Raw genomic sequence first — 21,751 nt, 5'->3', positions numbered from 1 at the left:
TGCTTAGACAGGAAAATAGAAGAAAAAAAATACATGGCAAGCTACTTTCTGATTTACTGCCCTCAAGCAACCAATATTAAATACTACAAGCATCTGAAAGAGAAAAGTCATTAATCGCTATTACTATTGCTAATAGGGTTACTGATGTGAACAAACCCATAACCCTAAAGGCCTTTCACATAGAAGGTGATGCGATAATGAGAGACAAATCCCAGGCGAACGGCCCATTCACATTAAAAACAAGGCAAATGATCACCATTAGCACATCCACGCCTTTCATTTTACTCCTGTACGGTAAGTGGCGCACTGCACCTTTCAGCTTGTATGCCCTCAGCCCATCACGGATGAGAAGAACTACTTGACAAGTTAAATAGCAAACAACCATGAAATCACAATAAGAAGACAACCAAATTCTCTAGCGAGCCGATTGGAAAAATAAAACATTTCACTACAATCTGCAGCAGCAATGACGAGTGTGTTGCTGATTTGCTCAACGAGTAAGAAAACATTCAAGACACTTTCACATACTAAACGCTCCAAAAAAGTAAACCCTCCAAAAATAGTTTCTTTCTATTTGTTTATTATTCTTTTTAAAAGCTGAGGAGTGTTCACTGAAACAGGCAGTATGGGACGCTGTGTAACAGTGTGTAATGAAGTGTGTGTGGGAGAGAGCTGCAGTCTTTCTCACGCAGTTCACTGAAACGTTATCACACGCTGCTTCCTGTGATACGGGTTCAAAGGGTTTCTCATGCCTCATGCCTCATGCACTCATTTGTCAGCTACCCTCTTCCCAAAACTACTCTCCGAGCCACAGCACATGAAGGTTATCTTCTCGAATCTCAACAGATTTGCTAACTCATCATTCCTGTGGCTGTACATGGCCATGTCAAACCTCAACCGTACGACAGCAGATCACTGAACGAGCTCAGAGGATCTGTTGCAGATGCATGTGCTTGAACTTGAAACCAAGATGAGTCAAGCTCAATAAAATACGTAGTCTCTTATACTGCAACCGGACTTACTCTTGAAAATTTTTACCATGGTAACCATAGTTTCTAAAGAAAGTACCATAGTTATCACAGTTCTTGTTACTATAATAAAACTAAACTAAAAAAGAGGTAACTTGGCATTTCTAATTTCTTGATACATCTGCTACTTAAAAGATCAGGGCTGTAAATCGATAATTTTTTTTACTTTTTTAATTAATTACGTGATATGCAGATTAATTAATCAAATTAATCACAGTTAATTGCATATACACTGATGAGCCAAAACATCATGACAATGTGACATGTGGCCTTGTTAAAGAATCTAAAGAGTGTGCAATGAGAAAAAATAAACACTGACCTTGAACCTGTTTCGTTGTCTCCTGACTCCTCCATTGCCCACAAACTCAGAACTATCCCAGCTGTACCTCCACAATGACGTTCTCCTCCAAAGTCGGGTTTCGGCACCACTGTGATATTTCTGAGTTTGTGGGCAATGGAGGAGTCAAGAGACAATGAAACAGGTTCAAGGTCAGTGTTTATTGTTTTGTCATTGCACATTCTTTAGATTTTTTTAACACTGTCAACTTTTCAGGTACATGAGTTCACACCACTCTTGTGTCACTCTGGCGTGCCACATCAGGTCTCCCTACACCATCACTATAATGAGAGACAGGTCTTAGTGTAATCACAACCCAGCTGATGAGCCATAGCACTTTCCCTCTTCCGCAGACAGACACATGACCACGCCCCCCCTTGCCACAATGATATTTAACTAAATTATGACTGTTTTGGTGCAAAAAAAAACTTTACTAACATTAACAGTGGACCTCAGGGAAGATAATACAATTATAAAAAAAGAGCATTTCATGGCCCCTTTAATACTAGGTTTGAACAGGGCATCAGTGACATTTGACAAGAGATGTCATTGCATAGACACAAAGACACGTGCTTGAAGGAACACATTTGATAATATTTTGAAGAACAGGCGAAATTAAAGCAACCGGTGCATGTGTCTGATTCGCTGTTTGTTGAGATGTTCAATGGCCTTATGTCATTAATGAGTGCAGCGCAAACACTTGAAGAGTTGAAACATATGAAGAGTTTTCTTTCTTCTCATGTCAGTGGCCTGCAAACAGTTTTGTTCTTGTATTGTGTATAGAATGGCGCAAAATAATATGTTTTGCTGAAACTATTAAACACTGATCAGCCACAACATTAAAACCACTGAGAGGTGAAGTGAATAACGTTTATTATCTCGTTACAGTGGCACTTGTCAAGGGGTGGTATATATAAGGCAGCAAGTGAACAGTCAGTTCTTGAATTTCATGTGTTGGAAGCTGGGTTGTAGTCAAGTCATTAGATCTCGAGTCTGAGTCAAGTCTTAGTCTTCACTGCTCAAGTCCGAGTCCAAGTCCAAATCACCAATATTGAGTCGAGTCGCCAATAACTGCATACAAATCCGAGTTACGAGTCCTTGTCTATGTCATAAAATAAGCAAAAAATCACAATTCTGTTGCCATTTTAAGTTTACTGGCACACACTCATTCAGCCTTTCAAAGTATATTGCACAAGAAACCATATACACAATAACAATACTATTTCTGTAGGTTTTTTTTTCTTAATGTTATTTGAATGTTTGATATTGCTTTTAGAAACTTTAAGCAGTTTTCTTAATTTGTTTCTTTGTTCTTATTTTAGAACTAACTATTTCTTTGTCTTGAATAATTACTTGAGAACTTAAAATTATGTCTGTCTATCTATCACAATGTTGTAAGGAAATAAAATGTTGTAAGGAAATAAAAAATGAGATGTCAGAAAAATATCTTTCCACTGTAAACAACAGTATCTTCTTGCTGTTTATTGAAATTTATTTATTTATTCACAGGTATTGTCCTCTAGTGTTATATTATCAAAATTCATTCTAATTCAGCCGATTCACATGATTTTTCTTGGATGGATGGATGGATGGATGGATGTTTTTCCTTTTAATGGAATTGTTTTAGCCTACATTTGTGATAAACTGGCATCACAAGAGCCAGTCTCCGTCTCTTTGTAAAACTGCACCTGTCATAAACGCATGAACACACGTCAACATGATCTTATGTTCCTCTTATAATTATAACTCGTAATAATGATTTACGATTTTGTTCCACATATTTTTGAATTTTCTACATATGTGCCACCACATAGATTCTGAAAAATCCTTTATGCATTCTAGACAAACTTGTGCAGGTAAGTTTTCTACTGAGGTGAAAGTTTTGAGAGGACTTGAGTCACAGCGTGTTCTTTGTTAATGGTTTCTGTCATTTGATTTGCTCATGTCTCTTACATTGTCAGTGAGCATCAGAATATAATTCTTACAGTACTACTTTAACCATGTATTATGCACCACTGACCAAATGGCGAGTTGATTCCTCAAACTCCGGTATTCTCCCTCGCTATACCACGTCTACAGAGGCATATTTGTTCATATTTGTATGAATAAACAGGCATTATAATAGATTTGCGAGTACACATTACATGTTTTGAGTGGCACACGCACTCTCTGAACAAGAGCACGGAGATTTGAGAGTGCATGTCCGGTTTTGAGTGAAAGCAAAGGAAATACGCATGCGAGCGCAGAGATTCGCCCCTGCACAACCTGTACATGGCATGACATGCATGTGATCTCATGCCATAAAAGGGCAGAACACAAAAGTTAACAGTTGTAACAAGTCCTCTCCTCCAAGTCAGAATGCACCCAATGCACAAGTCCGAGTCTTTAGTGTTCAAGTCCGAGACGAGTCATGAGTCATCAATATCACGACTCGAGTCGGACTCGTCTGGTCCGATCCCTCAGAAGAGCTACTGTAGCACAAATTGCTGAAAAACTTAATTCTGGCCATGATAGAAAGGTGTCAGAACACACAGAGCATCGCAGCTTGCTGCGTATGGGGCTGCGTAGCCACAGACCGGTCAGAGTGCCCATGCTGACCCCTGTCCACCGCTGAAAGCACCTACAATGGGCATGTGAGCATCAGAACTGGACCATGGAGCAATGGAAGAAGGTGACCTGGTCTGATGAATCATGTTTTCTTTTAAATCATGTGGACAGCCGGGTGCGTGTGCGTCGTATGCCTGGGGAAGAGATGGCAGCAGGATGCACTATGGGAAGAAGGCAGGCAGGCAGAGGCAGTGTGATGCTCTGGGCAATGTTCTCCTGGGAAACCTTGGGTCCTGGCATTCATGTGGATGTTACTTTGGCACGTACCACCTACCTAAAGATTGTTACAGACTATATACACCCCTTCATGGCAGCGGTATTCCCTGATGGCAGTGGCCTCTTTTAGCAGGATAATGTGCCCTGCCACACTGCAAAAAATGTTCAGGAAAGGTCTGAGGAACATGACAAAGAGTTCAAGGTGTTGACTTGGCCTCCAAATAACCCAGACCTCAATCTGATTGAGCATCTATGGGATGTGCTAGACCAACAAGTCCGATCCATTGAGGCCCCACCACGCAACTTACAGGACTTGAAGGATCTGCTGCTAACATCTTGGTGCCAGATACAACAGGACACCTTCAGAGGTCTTGTGGAGTCCATGCGTTGAGGGGTCAGAGGTGTTTTGGTGGCACAAGGGGACCTACACGATATTAGGCAGGTGGTTTTAATGTTGTAGCTGATTGGTGTACAGTTTACTATAAACAATTTTTACACAAATTTTGCTTGGAGAAATTTAGTTCAAAATTAACATGTATCACAATACGGCCTCTGTATCGTGATGTATATCGTATCGTGGCATTGTTGGCGATACTCAGCCCTACTCCGAATGTGGCTGAAGTAAACAAATCTGGGCAAACTGCCCAAAACATCTTAATACAATGTGTAAATGGGAGCTAAGTTTTAAAAAATGCTGCAAAAACTCTAGAACTGTATAACTTTTTCTACTCCTTTAACTGAAGCCTACTGCGCTCACTCAACAACATGACATCACAATCTTCATCACCACCAATTTCAAGTGGACTTTGAACTTTCAAGTCATGATGCCATAAAACTGTGCCATGAACTTAGTTCAGGTCACTCTTTTGCAGGGATCGAACTGGCAGCCTTCTGTTCACAAGCTCTGAGCTTTAACTACTACACCACACCACACCACACCACCCCTGTTGGGATATGATGCAGGACTGGCGTGGAGATAATGGGTTTGTGCAGCCAGGTAGTTAAACACATGGGCTGGTAACTGAAAGCTTGTAGGTTTAACTTTGATTTTGCAGGAAAAATAAATGTAGGGCAGAACTTGATTTTATCCATCAAAAAATTATTTAGCAGAATGGACCCAGACCTGAATGTGACTGGAGGATTCTGAGTAAATAATACACCTAATCTTAATCTTTAATAAAATAAAATGTGCTGAATTGTGATGTCAGATATTTTTAAAGAGAGGAAGTTGTCATGAACAAACCCCAAATCATTTGGTATTTGTGAAAAGCCCAGACTGTCCACTTTAAGATACCCTAAAAAAAAAAATAAATAATAAAAAATTGTGACATTTATGGTCTCAGAGAAATGAAGCAAAAACCAAAAAATGCCTTCTACTGATGACAAAAATGAATGGCTGGTTCTCAGTAGGATATGACAGGTGGTTGGAGGGAAGGGGTTGTGAAATAAGATGGCTTGAAGACAGCTGAAAAAGAAAGAACCTTTAGAGTAAGTAATAACTATAAATCTTAACTTTCACTTTCTCATACTTCTTTATTTTCGGCAATTTGTGTTCTTCATGCATATCGCTACCTACAGGACAGGGAGGAGAATTTATTTGAAAAATGACTTGATCTGTTTCTCACCTTCACCTCGCTTAACATCGCTTCTGAAGATATAGATTTAACCACTAGAGTATTTTGGATTACATTTATGCTGCCTTTTATGTGCTTTTTGGAGCTTCAAAATTTTGGCCACCATTCACTTGCATTGTGAGGACCTACAGAGCTGAGATATGTCTTGTAAAAATCTTAATTTGTGTTCAGCAGAAGAAAGAAAGTTATACACATCTGGGATGGCATGAAGAGTTTCATTTTTGGGTGAACTATCCCTTAAGGTAAATTTTTATTTTATGCTGACTTTCAACTCAGGTTTCTCCAGGAGGACTGAATCTCCAATCAGTGTACTTCAATTCCTTTGGATAAAAACGACAGCTACGTAAATGACTAATTATGCATTTTATGAATGAAAATTTAACAAAGGGACACTCCCATTTTGGGAGTCAGATGAGCACACTGGCTGACAGGGAGAACAAAGCATGAACATATTCTCATGTTGTGTTCTTGTGTGTTATAAATAGAAACTCTACATCAATATCAGACTGACACATACCCCACTGAGACCCGCATCCGTGTGGTACTGCGAGCTGTATCGCATGCTACGTGAGTGATGTCAGAGCAGAGATGCATCATGGGAGGCCTCCTGCAGTGATCAAAGTCCTGTGATGTGACAATATTGTTGTTGCAGCAGCCGGTGTCGCAGGCTTGGCAGCAAAGGTAGCAAGTAAGGCCAGTCTTACCAGCAGCTCTGCATACTGGGGCTGCTTAGTGTTGAAACTAGACCAGCATGTCATCTGTGCGCTGGAACACGACTGCAGCAAGGTGAGTCAGAATGTGGCTTTGATCACAGACACATCATGAAGGACGACCAAAAATCCACAAACTAGAGGCTGGAACATGAGCTAATGCCAATCAAGAGCATGTAGGGAATCAGTGAACTGCAGGTGATCAAGTACTGTATATGCAGTTACTCTTTCCCTAAGTGAGATGCCTACCCAGGCTATATTTTATAGGCATCATAGGCACACTACCAAGTTGAAAGCAGTGCCATCAGTTGGCAGCAAAAATATGCTGCCTTAAAAGAAATTCTGAGACAGCATCACATGTGTCTTTTATAAAGAAGGTGAGCACAGGATGGATTAGGATGAGCAAAAAAACATTTAAAATTGCCTATGGAGTAGAGCGACATGTCCACTTAAAAGTATTGATAGAAAATAGTTTAAAGGGGTCATGAAATGGAGAATACATTTGTCCTTGATATTTTGATATATAAGAGGCAACTGTACTATAAAAACTTACTGTAAATTTCAGAAGTCAAAACTTCCTGCCCAGTCTAAAAAGAGCATTTATAGTTACCACCCTGCTGAAACGTCTCGTTTTGAAATCTGTCTTTTTGTGACATCACGGAACATAGCTCATTTGTATTTACACATCCCATAACATGCATCATCACACCCGTGGCCCCGCTCACTGGTGCGCAATTTACGTGACTAACTATTCCAAACACCTAAGGGGACCCATTTGGACTATTTTAAATTATTTAGTATATAAAAATGAACTACATAGACTCTTGACTGCTGTCATGTATTTCCTTGCTTTTAAACTCTGAAAAGAAGCAATTCTCTTTCATTCAGCTGCTGCCTATGTTGCTTTGAGCACAAATGTGTCATGGACGCGTTCTTTCACCCATCTGCGCTGTTTTTAATTGTTGGTGTATGAAAACGTAGGACGTCTTTGATGATGGACATTTTTGACCGTTTCTGTGTGTTTCCGGCAGTGTGCACCTCAGTGCACCTTCAGTATGTGAGTGCGTAATGTCACGATGCTTAGGACTATGATGTGTTCATTTTTTCGGCTCATGTCAGTGTCGATTGTTTGTGAATCGTCATAATACGATTCAAGCTTTGAAAAGGAACTGTTTTTGAAGGATGGGGCAGTTAAAAACACTTCAAAAATGTAAGTAACCTGTTTCATTCAGGAAAATTTCAAATGTCATGACTCTTTGATAGTGTATGGTGCTGAGTGTTAACAGTTGTGCTTGAGATGAACAGATCAGATGCAATGTGTTGGATGTGTGTTATGTGTAAACCCTGAAATTCAGTTTTATAATGTTAAGGGGCTTGTTTATTCTCTTCTGATTGAGTTTGCTGAATATGTTAGCCAATCAGAACAGTGGGCATTTCAGACAGTTTCAGACAGAGGGCCAGAGACAGGGTGGGAAATTATCAGTTACTATATTGTGACTGTTTTGGTGCAAAAACTTTTTGAGCATTATCATTGGACCTAAGGTAAGATAATAAAATTACAAAAAATAGCACTTCATGACTCATTTTATTTACTTAAAAATGGGCTACTTCCCCTAATATGTGTGTGGTGTGTATTTATTTATTTTTTGTAATAAGCACAAAAATTAAACATAATTTTGTAGCAACCTGTTACAGCTTAGCAGCCAGTGTTGTGAGTAAAGCGTAATAAAGTTACAAAGTAATGCGTTACTATATTCTAATTGCATTTTGTGACAATGCAGTAATGTAACGTGTTAGACTTAGAGAGACATAGTTACGAAGATAGCTGTGAAGGGCAGATGCGTGCCTCTGGTCTGAAAGACATTTGCAAGGTATTTGGATAAATGTTATGCTGACATGGAGTCTGAACTTAAAAAGACATTTGAGTGTTCAGAGTATGTCTGCACAACCACAGACATTTGGACTATTCATAATAAAAGCTTCCTTGGGATGACAGCCCATTAGATTAACCCTTTGATTTTTAGCCGTGAAAAAGTTGCCATAGCCTGTAAAAGAAATAAGGGAAGGCATATATATATATATGATGTGATTGCAAGCGAAATAGAGCAGGTGCATTCAGAATTTGGACTGACATACTACAAAAAGAAACTACAAGCTTTCAAATACACAATGGTTTTACTATCAAAGCTGTTTGGAAATGTGTTTTTAGAAATTTATTAGGGGTCTTTCACATGAACACAATCACAGGTAAACAAGCATACTTGTACACGCCACACACAGCAAAAAAGGCTGTAGATAGCAGACACATACACACACACAGTGTTAGGAGGGTTACTTTTTAAATGTATTCCACCAGAGATTACAGAATACATGCTGTAAAATGTAATTTGTAACGTATTCCGTTAGATTACTCAAGGTCAGTAATGTATTCTAAATACTTTGGATTACTTCTTCAGCACTGGTAGATTTTTTCACTTGTTTTGACTATAAAAACTCTGCCAGTACAGTAAGAAAATACACGTTAAAAATACATCCTCTGAAAAACCTAAATATCTTATGCAGTGTTGTTTCTAAAACAAGATATTTCAAATTGATCTTGTTTTAAGGATTTTTAGATATTTTTACAAGAAAACAATACAAAAATGATTATCAAGAATATGACTTTTGCCCTAATATCAAAGGTTTTACTAGAAAAAAAGAAAATATGATCTAACATGAATTTAAATGTTAAATATAAACATTTTCCATCTGAAAGGACTAAATATGAAATGAAACAAATGACAATAAAAGGCAAAGTAATCTCTTCAGTAATCAAAATACTTTTTGAATGTAACTGTATTCTAATTACCAATGATTTAAATTGTAACTGTAGTGGAATACAGTTACTTATATTTTGTATTTTAAATACGTAATCCTGTTACATGTATTCCGTTAATCCCCAACCCTGCACACACATCTGAAGATACCACAGTTTACATTGTTAGGCATGTTTGAGAAAAGAAAGTTAAGTTGCATTTTTAGAAATACATTGTTTCTTTCTTTATGTTGCTGTAATTTTGTTATTCTTTTCAGTCGATATTAAAGTACTGAATGAACTATGAGTGTTATGTTTGAATTTTTTGCAGGTTTGATGGGTTTTAAAAGTAAATTCATTAGTAATCAGATTACTTTCTCCATGAAGTAATCAGTAATGTAATCTGTTTATATTTTTAAAGAAGAAATCTGTAGTGGATTATTTTTTAACCCTTTAAAGCCTGAGCCCCAAATTCAAAAATTCCATTCTGTGCCAGAATATGATATTCATATCAAAATTCATATTATATTCATATTCATATAAAATCACACACCTGAACTGTATATACCATATTGAAAAGAAGAACTAGGGCTTTCAAATGATATAAATATATGTATGATTATTTAAGGCTAATCATCCTTTATCAGTAAGATTTCACACAGCAATTTTTACATTGTTTAAAAGTTATGACCATTCTAGTGATTAGTGGGAAAACGGAAAAAAAACAAAAAACATTTAGAATGTTAAGATACTTTTCACATGACCACACCTCAAATACTCTTAGAGCACCTGTAATAATAAATTGTGATTGCATCTGAAATTGAAGGACACAAACACTGAAATATACATTGTATGTGTTCAATAAAACACACACTTTATTTAATTTGAACATTAGAATTACACACAAATTACACAGAAAAAGATACAAAATCAAACTTTCGAGCTATCTACAGTAAATACATTTTTAATAAAGAGTGCAGGAACAGAATATATATAAATTCATAAATACTCAACAACTGCAATACTTGTGGAGAGAACAGAGGGAGAAAAGAGGGGAGGGGGAGGACAACACCAGTAAACACAGCCCAACCTAGGCCTCTTTGCGAAACTGGTCACACTCAGCTGAGTGCCAAGACTGAAAACAGTTCCTATCGCGAACCAAGCAAAGTCTTTTGCCATTACATTCTGGCCTGCAACAAGCTACTTTAGTTTTATTTTCAGTCCTACTTTTCAGATAGCATAGCCAACATCTCTTAGAGGACTCTTCAAATTTAGGGACATGGGCTGTGTGGAGTGTTGACGAAGGAAGGACTACAGGCTTTAGTGTATGCAAAGGGAAACTTGTGTGAATATTGATACCTCCCAGCTGAGGAGCCAGGTTTTCTCTGAAATCTACCTGGGTTAAGTTCACCAGTCTACGCTCATCCCCTCGTGCAGCATGAATGTGTTGCCATTCCTTAAACAATATGAAGCTATTGATGATGGCAACGTCTATGAAGTGGAAAAAAAAAGAGTCTTCCACCACTTCTGAGTTTTTTGTAGGACGTCATAAGATTTAATCATTTGGTCTGACCTATCAACACCGCCCATGTTTTTGTTATAATCACTGATGACTGTGGGCTGGAGGGCTACTTCTTTTGTCCAGTCGCCATCATTTTTTACAAACCTAGCAATTTTGGTTGAGCCATTCGCATTGTGGAAATTGGAGAGGCATGTAACTGCACGCGTGTCCTTCCACTGAATTACAAGTATATTCCCCTCAATCCTACGCCACCTTGTATCCCCACGAGCTGTCTTGCGTTCCCATCTTTTGATGTCTTTAAATTCTGCAGGAAACAGATTATGATTCACCCTGCATGTCCCACAGGCATTAGTTCCCATTTCTAACAACTTAACCATAAGAGCTGGGGATGTGTAAAAGTTGTCAAACCAAACATTGTGGCCCTGGTCTTTGAATGGCTGCAGTAACGATACAACTACTTTGGTGGCCAAGTCAGTGACATGCCCATCATGACTACCTGTGTAAACATTAAAGTCGAGAGTATCCCAGGTCTGCTGTTGCAGTTACCCATAATTTAAAACCCCACCGAGTAGGCTTGCCCTTCATGTATTGTTTCCTAATGCGATCCTGATTATCCTCTGTGGTAGTGTCTACAACATGTAGAGCTGCTAAAAGAGCCTTATAGCGGTCACGTGACATAAATCCCCTCGCCCACGAGCCCTGAAGTGACTTGGTTCCCCAATGACGATGGGAATCAGGGAGAACTGAAAACCTGATGTAAATGAGCAACCCAAAAAATTTGTAAAATTAATCGGGGGTCACCTCCATCCAAGCTCCTTGGTAGCTGGAATATGACGGACAGTTTAGGACGAGCTCCCACCCCTGATGGTTTGTAAAGCTGCATATCTCAGCAACTACAGCCTGAGTAAAAAACAGCATGAAAAAGTCAATTTCTCGCAACATCATATTGGAGGTTGACCGCACAACCTGACGCACACTACCTAAGTCAATACCGAGGTTTTGGTGCCTGTGAATCGATGTCAGAGTACGAGGAATAAGAAATAGAGTCAGGGAAGCGTTTATGCTTTCTAGCTGGCTTGGGACCTGTGCAAGAATGGCTAGCCATACCCAAAATAATAAGAGTAACAGTGTTAGTGATACTGTGAGTATCAATCATATGAGAAATAGGATCAAACGATACATACACATTCATATATACCCAGTTGATGGTCTTGGCTGGGGATCAGGTTCCATCTCATCCTCCATCTCCTCGTGGTCCGGGTCTTCCTGCAGTAGTTCCTGGTCCAGCAGATCTTCCTCCTGTGTGCTCATGCCCTCAAAAGCAGGGAGCCATAGTCTCTATCCATCTCTACAACAGAAAAAAGTACACAATTGGTAGCCAGCAGTGTGTTCTTCACATATCCATACACTGAATAGTCACCAAAGGCTTGCAGATTAACAGGAATGTCCAACTGCAGACAGCCCTCTCACACTTTCCTTGTGAACAGGAAGCTACATACAACCTAAAATCATGTCTGTGTGATGGATAGGTAAGGCTATCTGCTAAATTATAAGATATCTACCATTTAAATATATCTACCATTTTTTTATTTCATGGGGAAATTAACAAGCTAGATAACTTATCTAACTAGCAGGCTAGTATCCAGGCAGGTCTGAACACCGTAAAAAAAAAAGGTCTGAACAGCGTCTGCTCTCTGCCTCACATTACTTCAGGCGGATTTTTCACAAGCGACAAAATTGGCAAAAAAAAGTTATTGATATTTAGTTTCAAATTTACATCGTTTTGCTAGTTAATGTTTATTTAGCAAGTTTCACAGAAACTGCCAAAAAACGTTTATATAAAAAGAAGAGGCTCGCCAATGACAGTCATGTTTTTTTCCAGAAAAAAAAAAAACACTAGATAGCGCTACTACAAATAAATGCTTCGTAACTAAAAAGGTTTGACTATCTTCCACAAGCGACAAAAGTGGCCAAAAATGTTATTGATATTTAGCTAAAAATGTACATACAGGTGCATCTCAATAAATTAGAATGCCGTGGAAAAGTTCATTTATTTCAGTAATTCAACTCAAATTGTGAAACTCGTGTATTAAATAAATTCAATGCACACAGACTGAAGTAGTTTAAGTCTTTGGTTCTTTTTATTGTGATGATTTTGGCTCACATTTAACAAAAACCCACCAATTCACTATCTCAAAAAATTAGAATACATCATAAGACCAATAAAAAAAACATTTTTAGTGAATTGTTGGCCTTCTGGAAAGTATGTTCATTTACTGTATATGTACTCAATACTTGGTAGGGGCTCCTTTTGCTTTAATTACTGCCTCAATTCGGCGTGGCATGGAGGTGATCAGTTTGTGGCACTGCTGAGGTGGTATGGAAGCCCAGGTTTCTTTGACAGTGGCCTTCAGCTCATCTGCATTTTTTGGTCTCTTGTTTCTCATTTTCCTCTTGACAATACCCCATAGATTCTCTATGGGGTTCAGGTCTGGTGAGTTTACTGGCCAGTCAAGCACACCAACACCATGGTCATTTAACCAACTTTTGGTGCTTTTGGCAGTGTGGGCAGGTGCCAAATCCTGCTGGAAAATGAAATCAGCATCTTTAAAAAGCTGGTCAGCAGAAGGAAGCATGAAGTGCAGTGAACGGGTGCAGTGACTTTGGTTTTCAAAAAACACAATGGACCAACACCAGCAGATGACATTGCACCCCAAATCATCACAGACTGTGGAAACTTAACAGTGGACTTCAAGCAACTTGGGCTATGAGCTTCTCCACCCTTCCTCCAGACTCTAGGACCTTGGTTTCCAAATGAAATACAAAACTTGCTCTCATCTGAAAAGAGGACTTTGGAACACTGGGCAACAGTCCAGTTCTTCTTCTCCTTAGCCCAGGTAAGATGCCTCTGACGTTGTCTGTGGTTCAGGAGTGGCTTAACAAGAGGAATACAACAACTGTAGCCAAATTCCTTGACATGTCTGTGTGTGGTGGCTCTTGATGCCTTGACCCCAGCCTCAGTCCATTCCTTGTGAAGTTCACCCAAATTCTTGAATCGATTTTGCTGGGCAATCATAAGGCTGCGGTTCTCTCGGTTGGTTGTGCATCTTTTTCTTCCACACTTTTTCCTTCCACTCAACTTTCTGTTAACATGCTTGGATACAGCACTCTGTGAACAGCCAGCTTCTTTGGCAATGAATGTTTGTGGCTTACCCTCCTTGTGAAGGGTGTCCATGATTGTCTTCTGGACAACTGTCAGATCAGCAGTCTTCCCCATGATTGTGTAGCCTAGTGAACCAAACTGAGAGACCATTTTGAAGGCTCAGGAAACCTTTGCAGGTGTTTTGAGTTGATTAGCTGATTGGCATGTCAAAATATTCTAATTTTTTGAGATAGTGAATTGGTGGGTTTTTGTTAAATGTGAGCCAAAATCATCACAATTAAAAGAACCAAAGACTTAAACTACTTCAGTCTGTGTGCATTGAATTTATTTAATACACGAGTTTCACAATTTGAGTTGAATTACTGAAATAAATGAACTTTTCCACGACATTCTAATTTATTGAGATGCACCTGTAGTATTGCTAGCTAACGTTTATTTAGCAAGTTTCACAGAAATTTGCTTAAAAATAGAGTCTAGCTGCCTGTCCGATGAATGCCGACGGTCATGTCATTTTTTCCAGAAATAAGTAGCGTTACTCCTACAAATGAATGCTTCGTAACTAAAACGTTTTGACTTTCCATAGACAATATTGACAACACATGTTAAATATCTTGTCTTACCTCAAAAGTTTGCCTCAGTTTTCAATTTGAAGCAGTAAGTCCAACACTGGAGGTAATCTCCCGGGATATCCTCTCTGGCTCTGCCCAGGCAAATGGAGGATGACTCAGATGAAGATACATTTATTATTCACGCCCAGTAACCCCTTAACCAATCCTATGTGCTTTTAGCTTATATTGTCATGAGTATCTGGCAGTTTTCAGCAATAAAATCGGTGATTGGACTGCGAAGATATTGAGACAGGAACCATGGGAATAATTGTTCCCAAATTTGAAGGCTCTGGCTGGAAAGGGTTAATTAACTTGCCCAACACTGTTAGCAACATGCTAACGTAAGAATCTATTCAACTCTGAGCTTGAGGCCACATTCACACTAATCCGTTTTCATTCCAAAGTTTGGGGTAATAGAGAGCATTTTCGAAATGCTCCATTTTCGGTGGAGGGAAATATCGTTCTAGGAGAAGAGGGATAAACATTGAAAAATTAATCAAACAGATTAACCCTTTAAACTCTGAGGGTGTTTTTAAAGATTTTCTGTTCAATGGCTTACCCAAAATTAAAGGCTTATAACTAAAAAAAAAAAAAGAAAAAAAGGAGAGTCAAGTGTTTGGTATTATTGTAATGAAAACTTTTAAAATGTTTAATGATATAGATTATGATATATTCTGAGACTCTCCGCCTAAGAAACAGCTAAAAAAAAAAAAAAAAAGCCAACAATTTTTTTTTTACAATTATTTTTCTGATTTGACGATATATTTTTGGGTGTAAATAAGGTGGCTCTGAAAAACGTTTGTTTTGTTTCCAATCATGTCAACTGTATCTGAGAAAAGTTTTGTGTTGAAACGGCAAAGCAATCAAAAGTTATTGCATTACAAACATAATTTATCATAGTGTCCAAAAAATGTCTCCATGGGTCCAAAAGCCTCTCCAAACAAATAAAACATAATAATTGTACATAAGAACTAATTACACCTGCAAACACACGTGTCTGCATCATTGTGTTTGTGTTATTTACTTGGCGCCATCTCCTGGTGGCCATATGTAACATTGTGCTTCATGAGGATTATCTAATGATCTATGCATCCGATTACATTGTGTGAGGGCAACACCAAAATAATTGTCTAAGACATACTTGGCTAATTCTCGCTATATTTTTGTCTGTGAGTAAAACAAATAGGCTGGTTATATTCTACACTTTGAGAGCTTTCCAATAACATGACACATGGCTATTTGATTAGTTTGATGTTTTTACTGATTGCTATAATATGTACAGTGCAATTTTTTAAAATAAATTATCAAAACAGAACACTTCTGATTTGTCTGCAAATTTCAAAGCACTTGTTCAGTATTGATCATAATGCCTACATGCATTGGAAAGTAGAGTTTCTAAGCTTTCAAATGATACTTATTTTGTGTTGGTCAAGATTTTGATTTTCTCCCCTTTTCTCCCCAATTTGGCATGCCCAATTCCCAATGCGCTCTAGGTCCTTGTGGTGGCGTAGTGACTCGCCTCAATCCGGGTGGCGGAGGACGAACCTCAGTTGCCTCCGCGTCTGAGACCGTCAATCCGCGCATTTTATCACGTGGCTTGTTAAGCACGTTACCACGGAGACCTAGTGTGTGTGGAGGCTTCACGCTATTCTCCCCGGCATCCATGCACAACTCACCATGTGCCCCACTGAGAGCGAGAACCACATTATAGCGGCCATGAGGAGGTGAACCCAACTTGACTCTACCCACCCTAGCAACCGGGCCAGCTGGTTGCTTAGGAAGCCTGACTGGAGTCACTCAGCACGCCCTGGATTCGAACTTGCGACTCCAGGTGTGGTAGTCGATCAAGCCTGTTATTAATATTTTTACCTAATATTTATTTATTTTTATTTTTTTTGTGGGCCAGAGCTTAAAGGGTTAAGGTACGTTTACATTTTTCTTTTTGTGTTGAAATTCCACAGGTGAAGGAGACATGGGCGGACGTTGAGCGCATGTGAAGCCAGCAAAAAAGAATTGCCAAGCAGTCTCTTTTTAATGCTGCACTTTATACTCTGGGAGAGTTAAGTTAAAAAGAAGCTCGCCGCTAAAATGATATCCTTGCCTATTGTGAATATTCCATGTAGCTGTGTACGAAGCACCGCCCATACAGAGGTCACTGCCAAACCAAATAACTTCCTAATGGTCAATTTGAACCCAACTTGAACCCCACGTGAAATCCGCGAGGAGAAAATTCTTTGCCACTGGAAGTCCATCAGACAAAATTAATGACTGCACAGATTCTACAAGATGACTGTATTTCACCTGCGAATTTCACCGTGCGAAGGTAAATGAGACTGCCGTGGCCTTGTCCACACTAGAATGCTGTTTTCCTATATCGAAACGGAGCATTTCGAAAATGCTCTCCATTACCGCATACTTTGGAAACCATTGATGCTAGGAGAACGGATGAGTGTGAATGTTGCCTTAAACCCTGTTCACACCGCCAGCGGCTCGTGGTGACAGAGACATCAGTCGCTTTCACAAATGCAATTTTTCCATTTGGATGTTATGTGTGAACAGGACCTGTTGGGAAATACCAGTAAATCAGCTCAGGCAATTACTCAGAATGAGAAGTTGTAACATTAGTGGTAACATTATGCTGCATGTGTGAAAACGACTCATGTCTCTTTGTCACCGCATGCCGCTGGTGTTGTGAATAGGGCTTAAGGCAACATCCACACTCAAATGTTTTCAGTTTCCTGGCACAAATTGTCAGCATTCTGAGTGAGTTTGATTCATACATTGATAGATTCTTTGTCTTGTTCATGATATGATGCAATGAGCACTGCTGCAGTTTAGGTAAAAACAGTCTCTCACGGCAGGATATTCATTTTTAGCAGCATGAAAACTGATTCCTAGTCAAATTAGAATGATGTCATAGTTTTACCAGCAATATGTTAAAAGATATGGCCAGCTGTGCAGCACACCAATAACATTAGAGCGACCAGCAGTAGGAATGGCCACTAGCGACATAAAATAAAAAAATAAGCCGCTAAAATATAATTTAACTCTCGATGGATGTACTGTTACATCGTCTTCTACAGTGAAGAACTTAGGTATTATATTTGATACCAATCTCTCCTTTGAAAATCAAATTTCAATGTTTGTAGAACAGCATTCTTCCACCTCAGAAATATTGCTAAATTACGACACATGCTCTCTGTTGCTGATGCCGAGAAATTTATTCGTTCATGACCACAAGACTAGATTATACTAGCATTACTGGGAGGATGTCCAGCAAGTTCAATAAATAAACTTAAAATGGTTCAAAATGCAGCAGCGAGAGTGCTGACTAGAACCAAGAAATATGATCATATTAGCCCCATTTTATCGTCGTTACATTGGCTACCTGTATACATTTGAAAACATTTTTTTTTACTATGTACAAATCTTTAAATGGTCTAGCTCAACTTTACTTACAGTTGTGCTCAAAAGTTTGAATACCCTTGGAGAATTGGTAATATATGTACCATTTTTAAAGAAAACATGAGTGAGCAGGCAAAACACATTTCTTTTATTTCTTATGGGATTCATATTCAACTGTAGGTTATAACAGAATGGCACAATCATAAAACAAAACATGGCAACAAAGAAAGAAATGAAATGACCCCTGTTCAAAAGTCTGCATACCCTTAGTTCTTAATACTGTGTATTGCCCCCTTTAGCATCAATGACAGCGTGCAGTCTTTTGTAAAAGTTGTCTATGAGGCCCCAAATTCTTGCAGGTGGGATAGCTGCCCATTCGTCTTTGCAAAATGCCTCCAGGTCATGCAAAGTCTTTGGTCGTCTAGCATGAACCGCACATTTGAGATCTCCCCAGGGTGGCTCGATGATATTAAGGTCAGGAGACTGTGATTGCCACTCCAGAACCTTCACCTTTTTCTGCTGTAACCACTGGAGGGTCAACTTGGCCTTGTGCTTTGGGTCATTGTCATGCTGGAAAGTCCAGGATCGTCCCATGCGCAGCTTTCGTGCAGAAGAATGCAAATTGTCTGCCAGTATTTTCTGATAACATGCTGCATTCATCTTGCCATCAATTTTCACAAGATTCCCTGTGCCTTTAGAGCTCACACACCCCCAAAACATCAGTGAGCCACCACCATGCTTCACAGTGGGGATGGTATTCTTTTCACTATAGGCCTTGTTGACCCCTCTCCAAACATAGCACTTATGGTTGTGACCATAAAGCTCTATTTTGGTCTCGTCACTCCAAATTACAGTGTGCCAGAAGCTGCGAGGTGTGTCAAGGTGTTGTTGGGCATATTGTAACCGGGCTTTTTGTGGCATTGGCGCAGTAAAGGCTTCTTTCTGGCAACTCGACCATGCAGCTAATTTTTGTTCAAGTATCGTCGTATTGTGCTCCTTGAAACAACCACACCGTCTTTTTCCAGAGCAGCCTGTATTTCTCCTTTTTGAACAGTTCTGACTGGCATTTTCAAGGCTTTGGACATCTTTATAAAGTTCCATTACCTTGTTACGCAGGTCTTTTGACAGTTCTTTTCTGCTCCCCATGGCTCAGTATCTAGCCTGCTCAGTGTATCCACATGAGAGCTAACAAACTCATTGACTATTTATACACAGACACTAATTGCAATTTAAAAAGCCACAGGTGTGGGAAATTAACCTTTAATTGCCATTTAAACCTGTGTGTCTGTAACAAGGCCAAACATTCAAGGGTATGTAAACTTTTTATCAGGTTCATTTGGGTGATTTCTGTTATCATTATGATTTAAAAAGGAGCCAAACAACTATGTGATAATAAATGGCTTCATATGATCACTATCCTTAAATAAAAGACAGTTTTTTTTTGCATGATCAGTCATTTTTTAAAATCAATGCCAAAATTTCACAATTTCTGTCAGGATATGCAAACTTTTGAGCACAACTGTAAGTGACCTTCTACCACCCTATATTCCATCACATTCATTACGATCACCAAAATTCTGGCCTGTTAATAGTTCCTAGAATATCAAAATCCACAAAAGGAGGTAGATCCTTTCCCTTTTTGGCTCCTAAACTATGGAATATTCTCCCTAACACTGTTCAGGATGCAGACACTCTCACTCAGTATAAGTCTAGACTAAAGACTCATCTGTTTAGCCAGGCATACACCTAATTCATCAACTCACAGTTAAGCTGCTTTAGTTAGGTCTACCGGAACCAGAAACATTTCTCAGAAACATTTATCATAATCTATAACTCAGCAATAAATTGAATGGCATCTATGCTAATATTATTCTGTTTCCCTGTCTCAATCTCAGGATTCATATCCCAAGGTTATCAGAGCCGGCCAGGTCCAGCTCCATTCCTGCTTCGTGTTGGACTCCACTGCTACGTGTCACTGATTGATGATGACTAAATGCAGCCGGTGCCAGCCAGAGATCACTTCAGTCTATTACGATGGACTTCAAGGGATGAACTGATGCCAACTCTAACCATAAGACATGGGATCCTTCATATGCCACTGCCTGAACCTTGGACTTAGGATGGACCTCACCAAAATGACCTGCTGGTTGAACTGCAATGTACCTCACTGATCTCTGCCTGCATCACCTTGGTCTAATGATGGACTACACTCTTAAAATGGAATACATAGACTGTCAATTAATAGCCAACAAATGCCTTCATCAGCCAACTAACAAAGGACAATGCATCAATGTGAACTTCTGCAGTTAATCCAGGATGAACTTCAAAGACATTAGTCATTAATCTTACAGTTCATACAGAATCTTTGTTTAAACACTGGCCCTTAACACTTACTTAGTTTACACATTTTAAACCATGACTTGCACTGCATATAAATAACTAATATTGGCATTATATTCATGAAGTTAGCCAGAGGGGAACTGGCCCCCACATTGAGCCTGGTTTCTCCCAAGGTTATTTTTCTCCATTAACCATCATCTTATGGAGTTTTGTGTTCCTTGCCACAGTTGCCTTTGGCTTGCTCACTGGTGTTCTAAATACAATTATTATTGAATTATCTATTTTTATACACAATTTACAATAGTATTTAATCAAACTACACAATGATCACTCAAATACATTATAGATATTACAGTTTCATTTTCTGTTAATGCATGATTTTCTGTAAAACTGCTTTAAAATGATGTGTGTTGTGAAAAGCGCTATACAAATAAAAATGACTTGACAATGCAGGAACTAGTGACATCAAGCGACAATGTCACTGGCGGCATGAATTGAGCTTCAGTTGAGCCTCTTCTGTTATGTCATGTGACAAGTGCTATTCATGTGGCACATGTGATTAAAAGTTAAAAGAGTTTCAAAGTTCATAGCATTGTTCGATGGCCACATCATATGAAAGTCAAATGTAGCTAACGGACACATTCAACAGCCGCACTGGTTGCAGGGAATCCCACTGGTGTGTAGAGTTTTGTGGGCTTTCTGTCTGTTTAATACATTTACTTCCTAGAAAACACCACTGTTGTGTTGCTCTAATGCTACAACATCGCATACTAAAGGAATAGTTCACTCAAAAATGATAATTGCCTCATTTACTCACCACTGTGCCGTGTTCTTCAGAACAAAGAAAGTCATATGAGTTTGAGATAGTAAAGTTGAGTAAATGATGAGAGAATTATTATTTTTCGGTGAACTATTCCTTAGACTGTTGCTAAACTAGCTAGCTAATGTTACCCAGGTAGCCTCCACTAACCTGCAGAAATTCACTGCAGTCCTGCTTGTCGCAATGTTTCCATGGTAACAGCGACTGGTGGATCTCTATTCAGTATTATGGGTAGTGTAGTACTTCTGCAGTAATTTAGCAATAAAACAAACTAACTTGTGACTTCTACGGAAGTGTTTATTGGCTTAACCCTCAGGGGTCGACGGACGCACCGGCGCGTCCTGCTGGATTTTTTCCTCATAACAGCGGAAACAACTTAAAATACTCCGTCATTTTTGGGCATACAGATAAGTGTAAGACATCATTAGAGACTATAAAGGGTCTACTTTTATTTGTGTACACTCACAATAACAACAAAACCTTGTGCTTTTGTAAAATAAAGAAAATAAACAGGGTGCACTTTCAGCCGTCTCTGTCTCCGCGAGCATCTTCCTGAAACACGTAACA

The 21,751-nt window shown here is 39.0% G+C and overlaps 1 long non-coding RNA gene across 1 annotated transcript; it reads left to right on the top strand.

Moving 5' to 3' along the window:
* Window positions 1-16,145: 16,145 nt before the first annotated feature.
* Window positions 16,146-20,714, top strand: LOC127452192 (uncharacterized). Its single transcript, XR_007899212.1, has 3 exons — window positions 16,146-16,450; window positions 16,581-16,942; window positions 19,920-20,714. It is a non-coding gene; the product is annotated as an uncharacterized LOC127452192 (long non-coding RNA).
* The last annotated feature ends 1,037 nt before the right edge of the window (window positions 20,715-21,751 follow it).

Source organism: Myxocyprinus asiaticus, chromosome 14 (assembly GCF_019703515.2).
Source record: "Myxocyprinus asiaticus isolate MX2 ecotype Aquarium Trade chromosome 14, UBuf_Myxa_2, whole genome shotgun sequence".
In the NCBI taxonomy this organism is placed as follows: domain Eukaryota; kingdom Metazoa; phylum Chordata; class Actinopteri; order Cypriniformes; family Catostomidae; genus Myxocyprinus; species Myxocyprinus asiaticus.
This window is presented reverse-complemented; position numbering and strand designations above follow the sequence as displayed.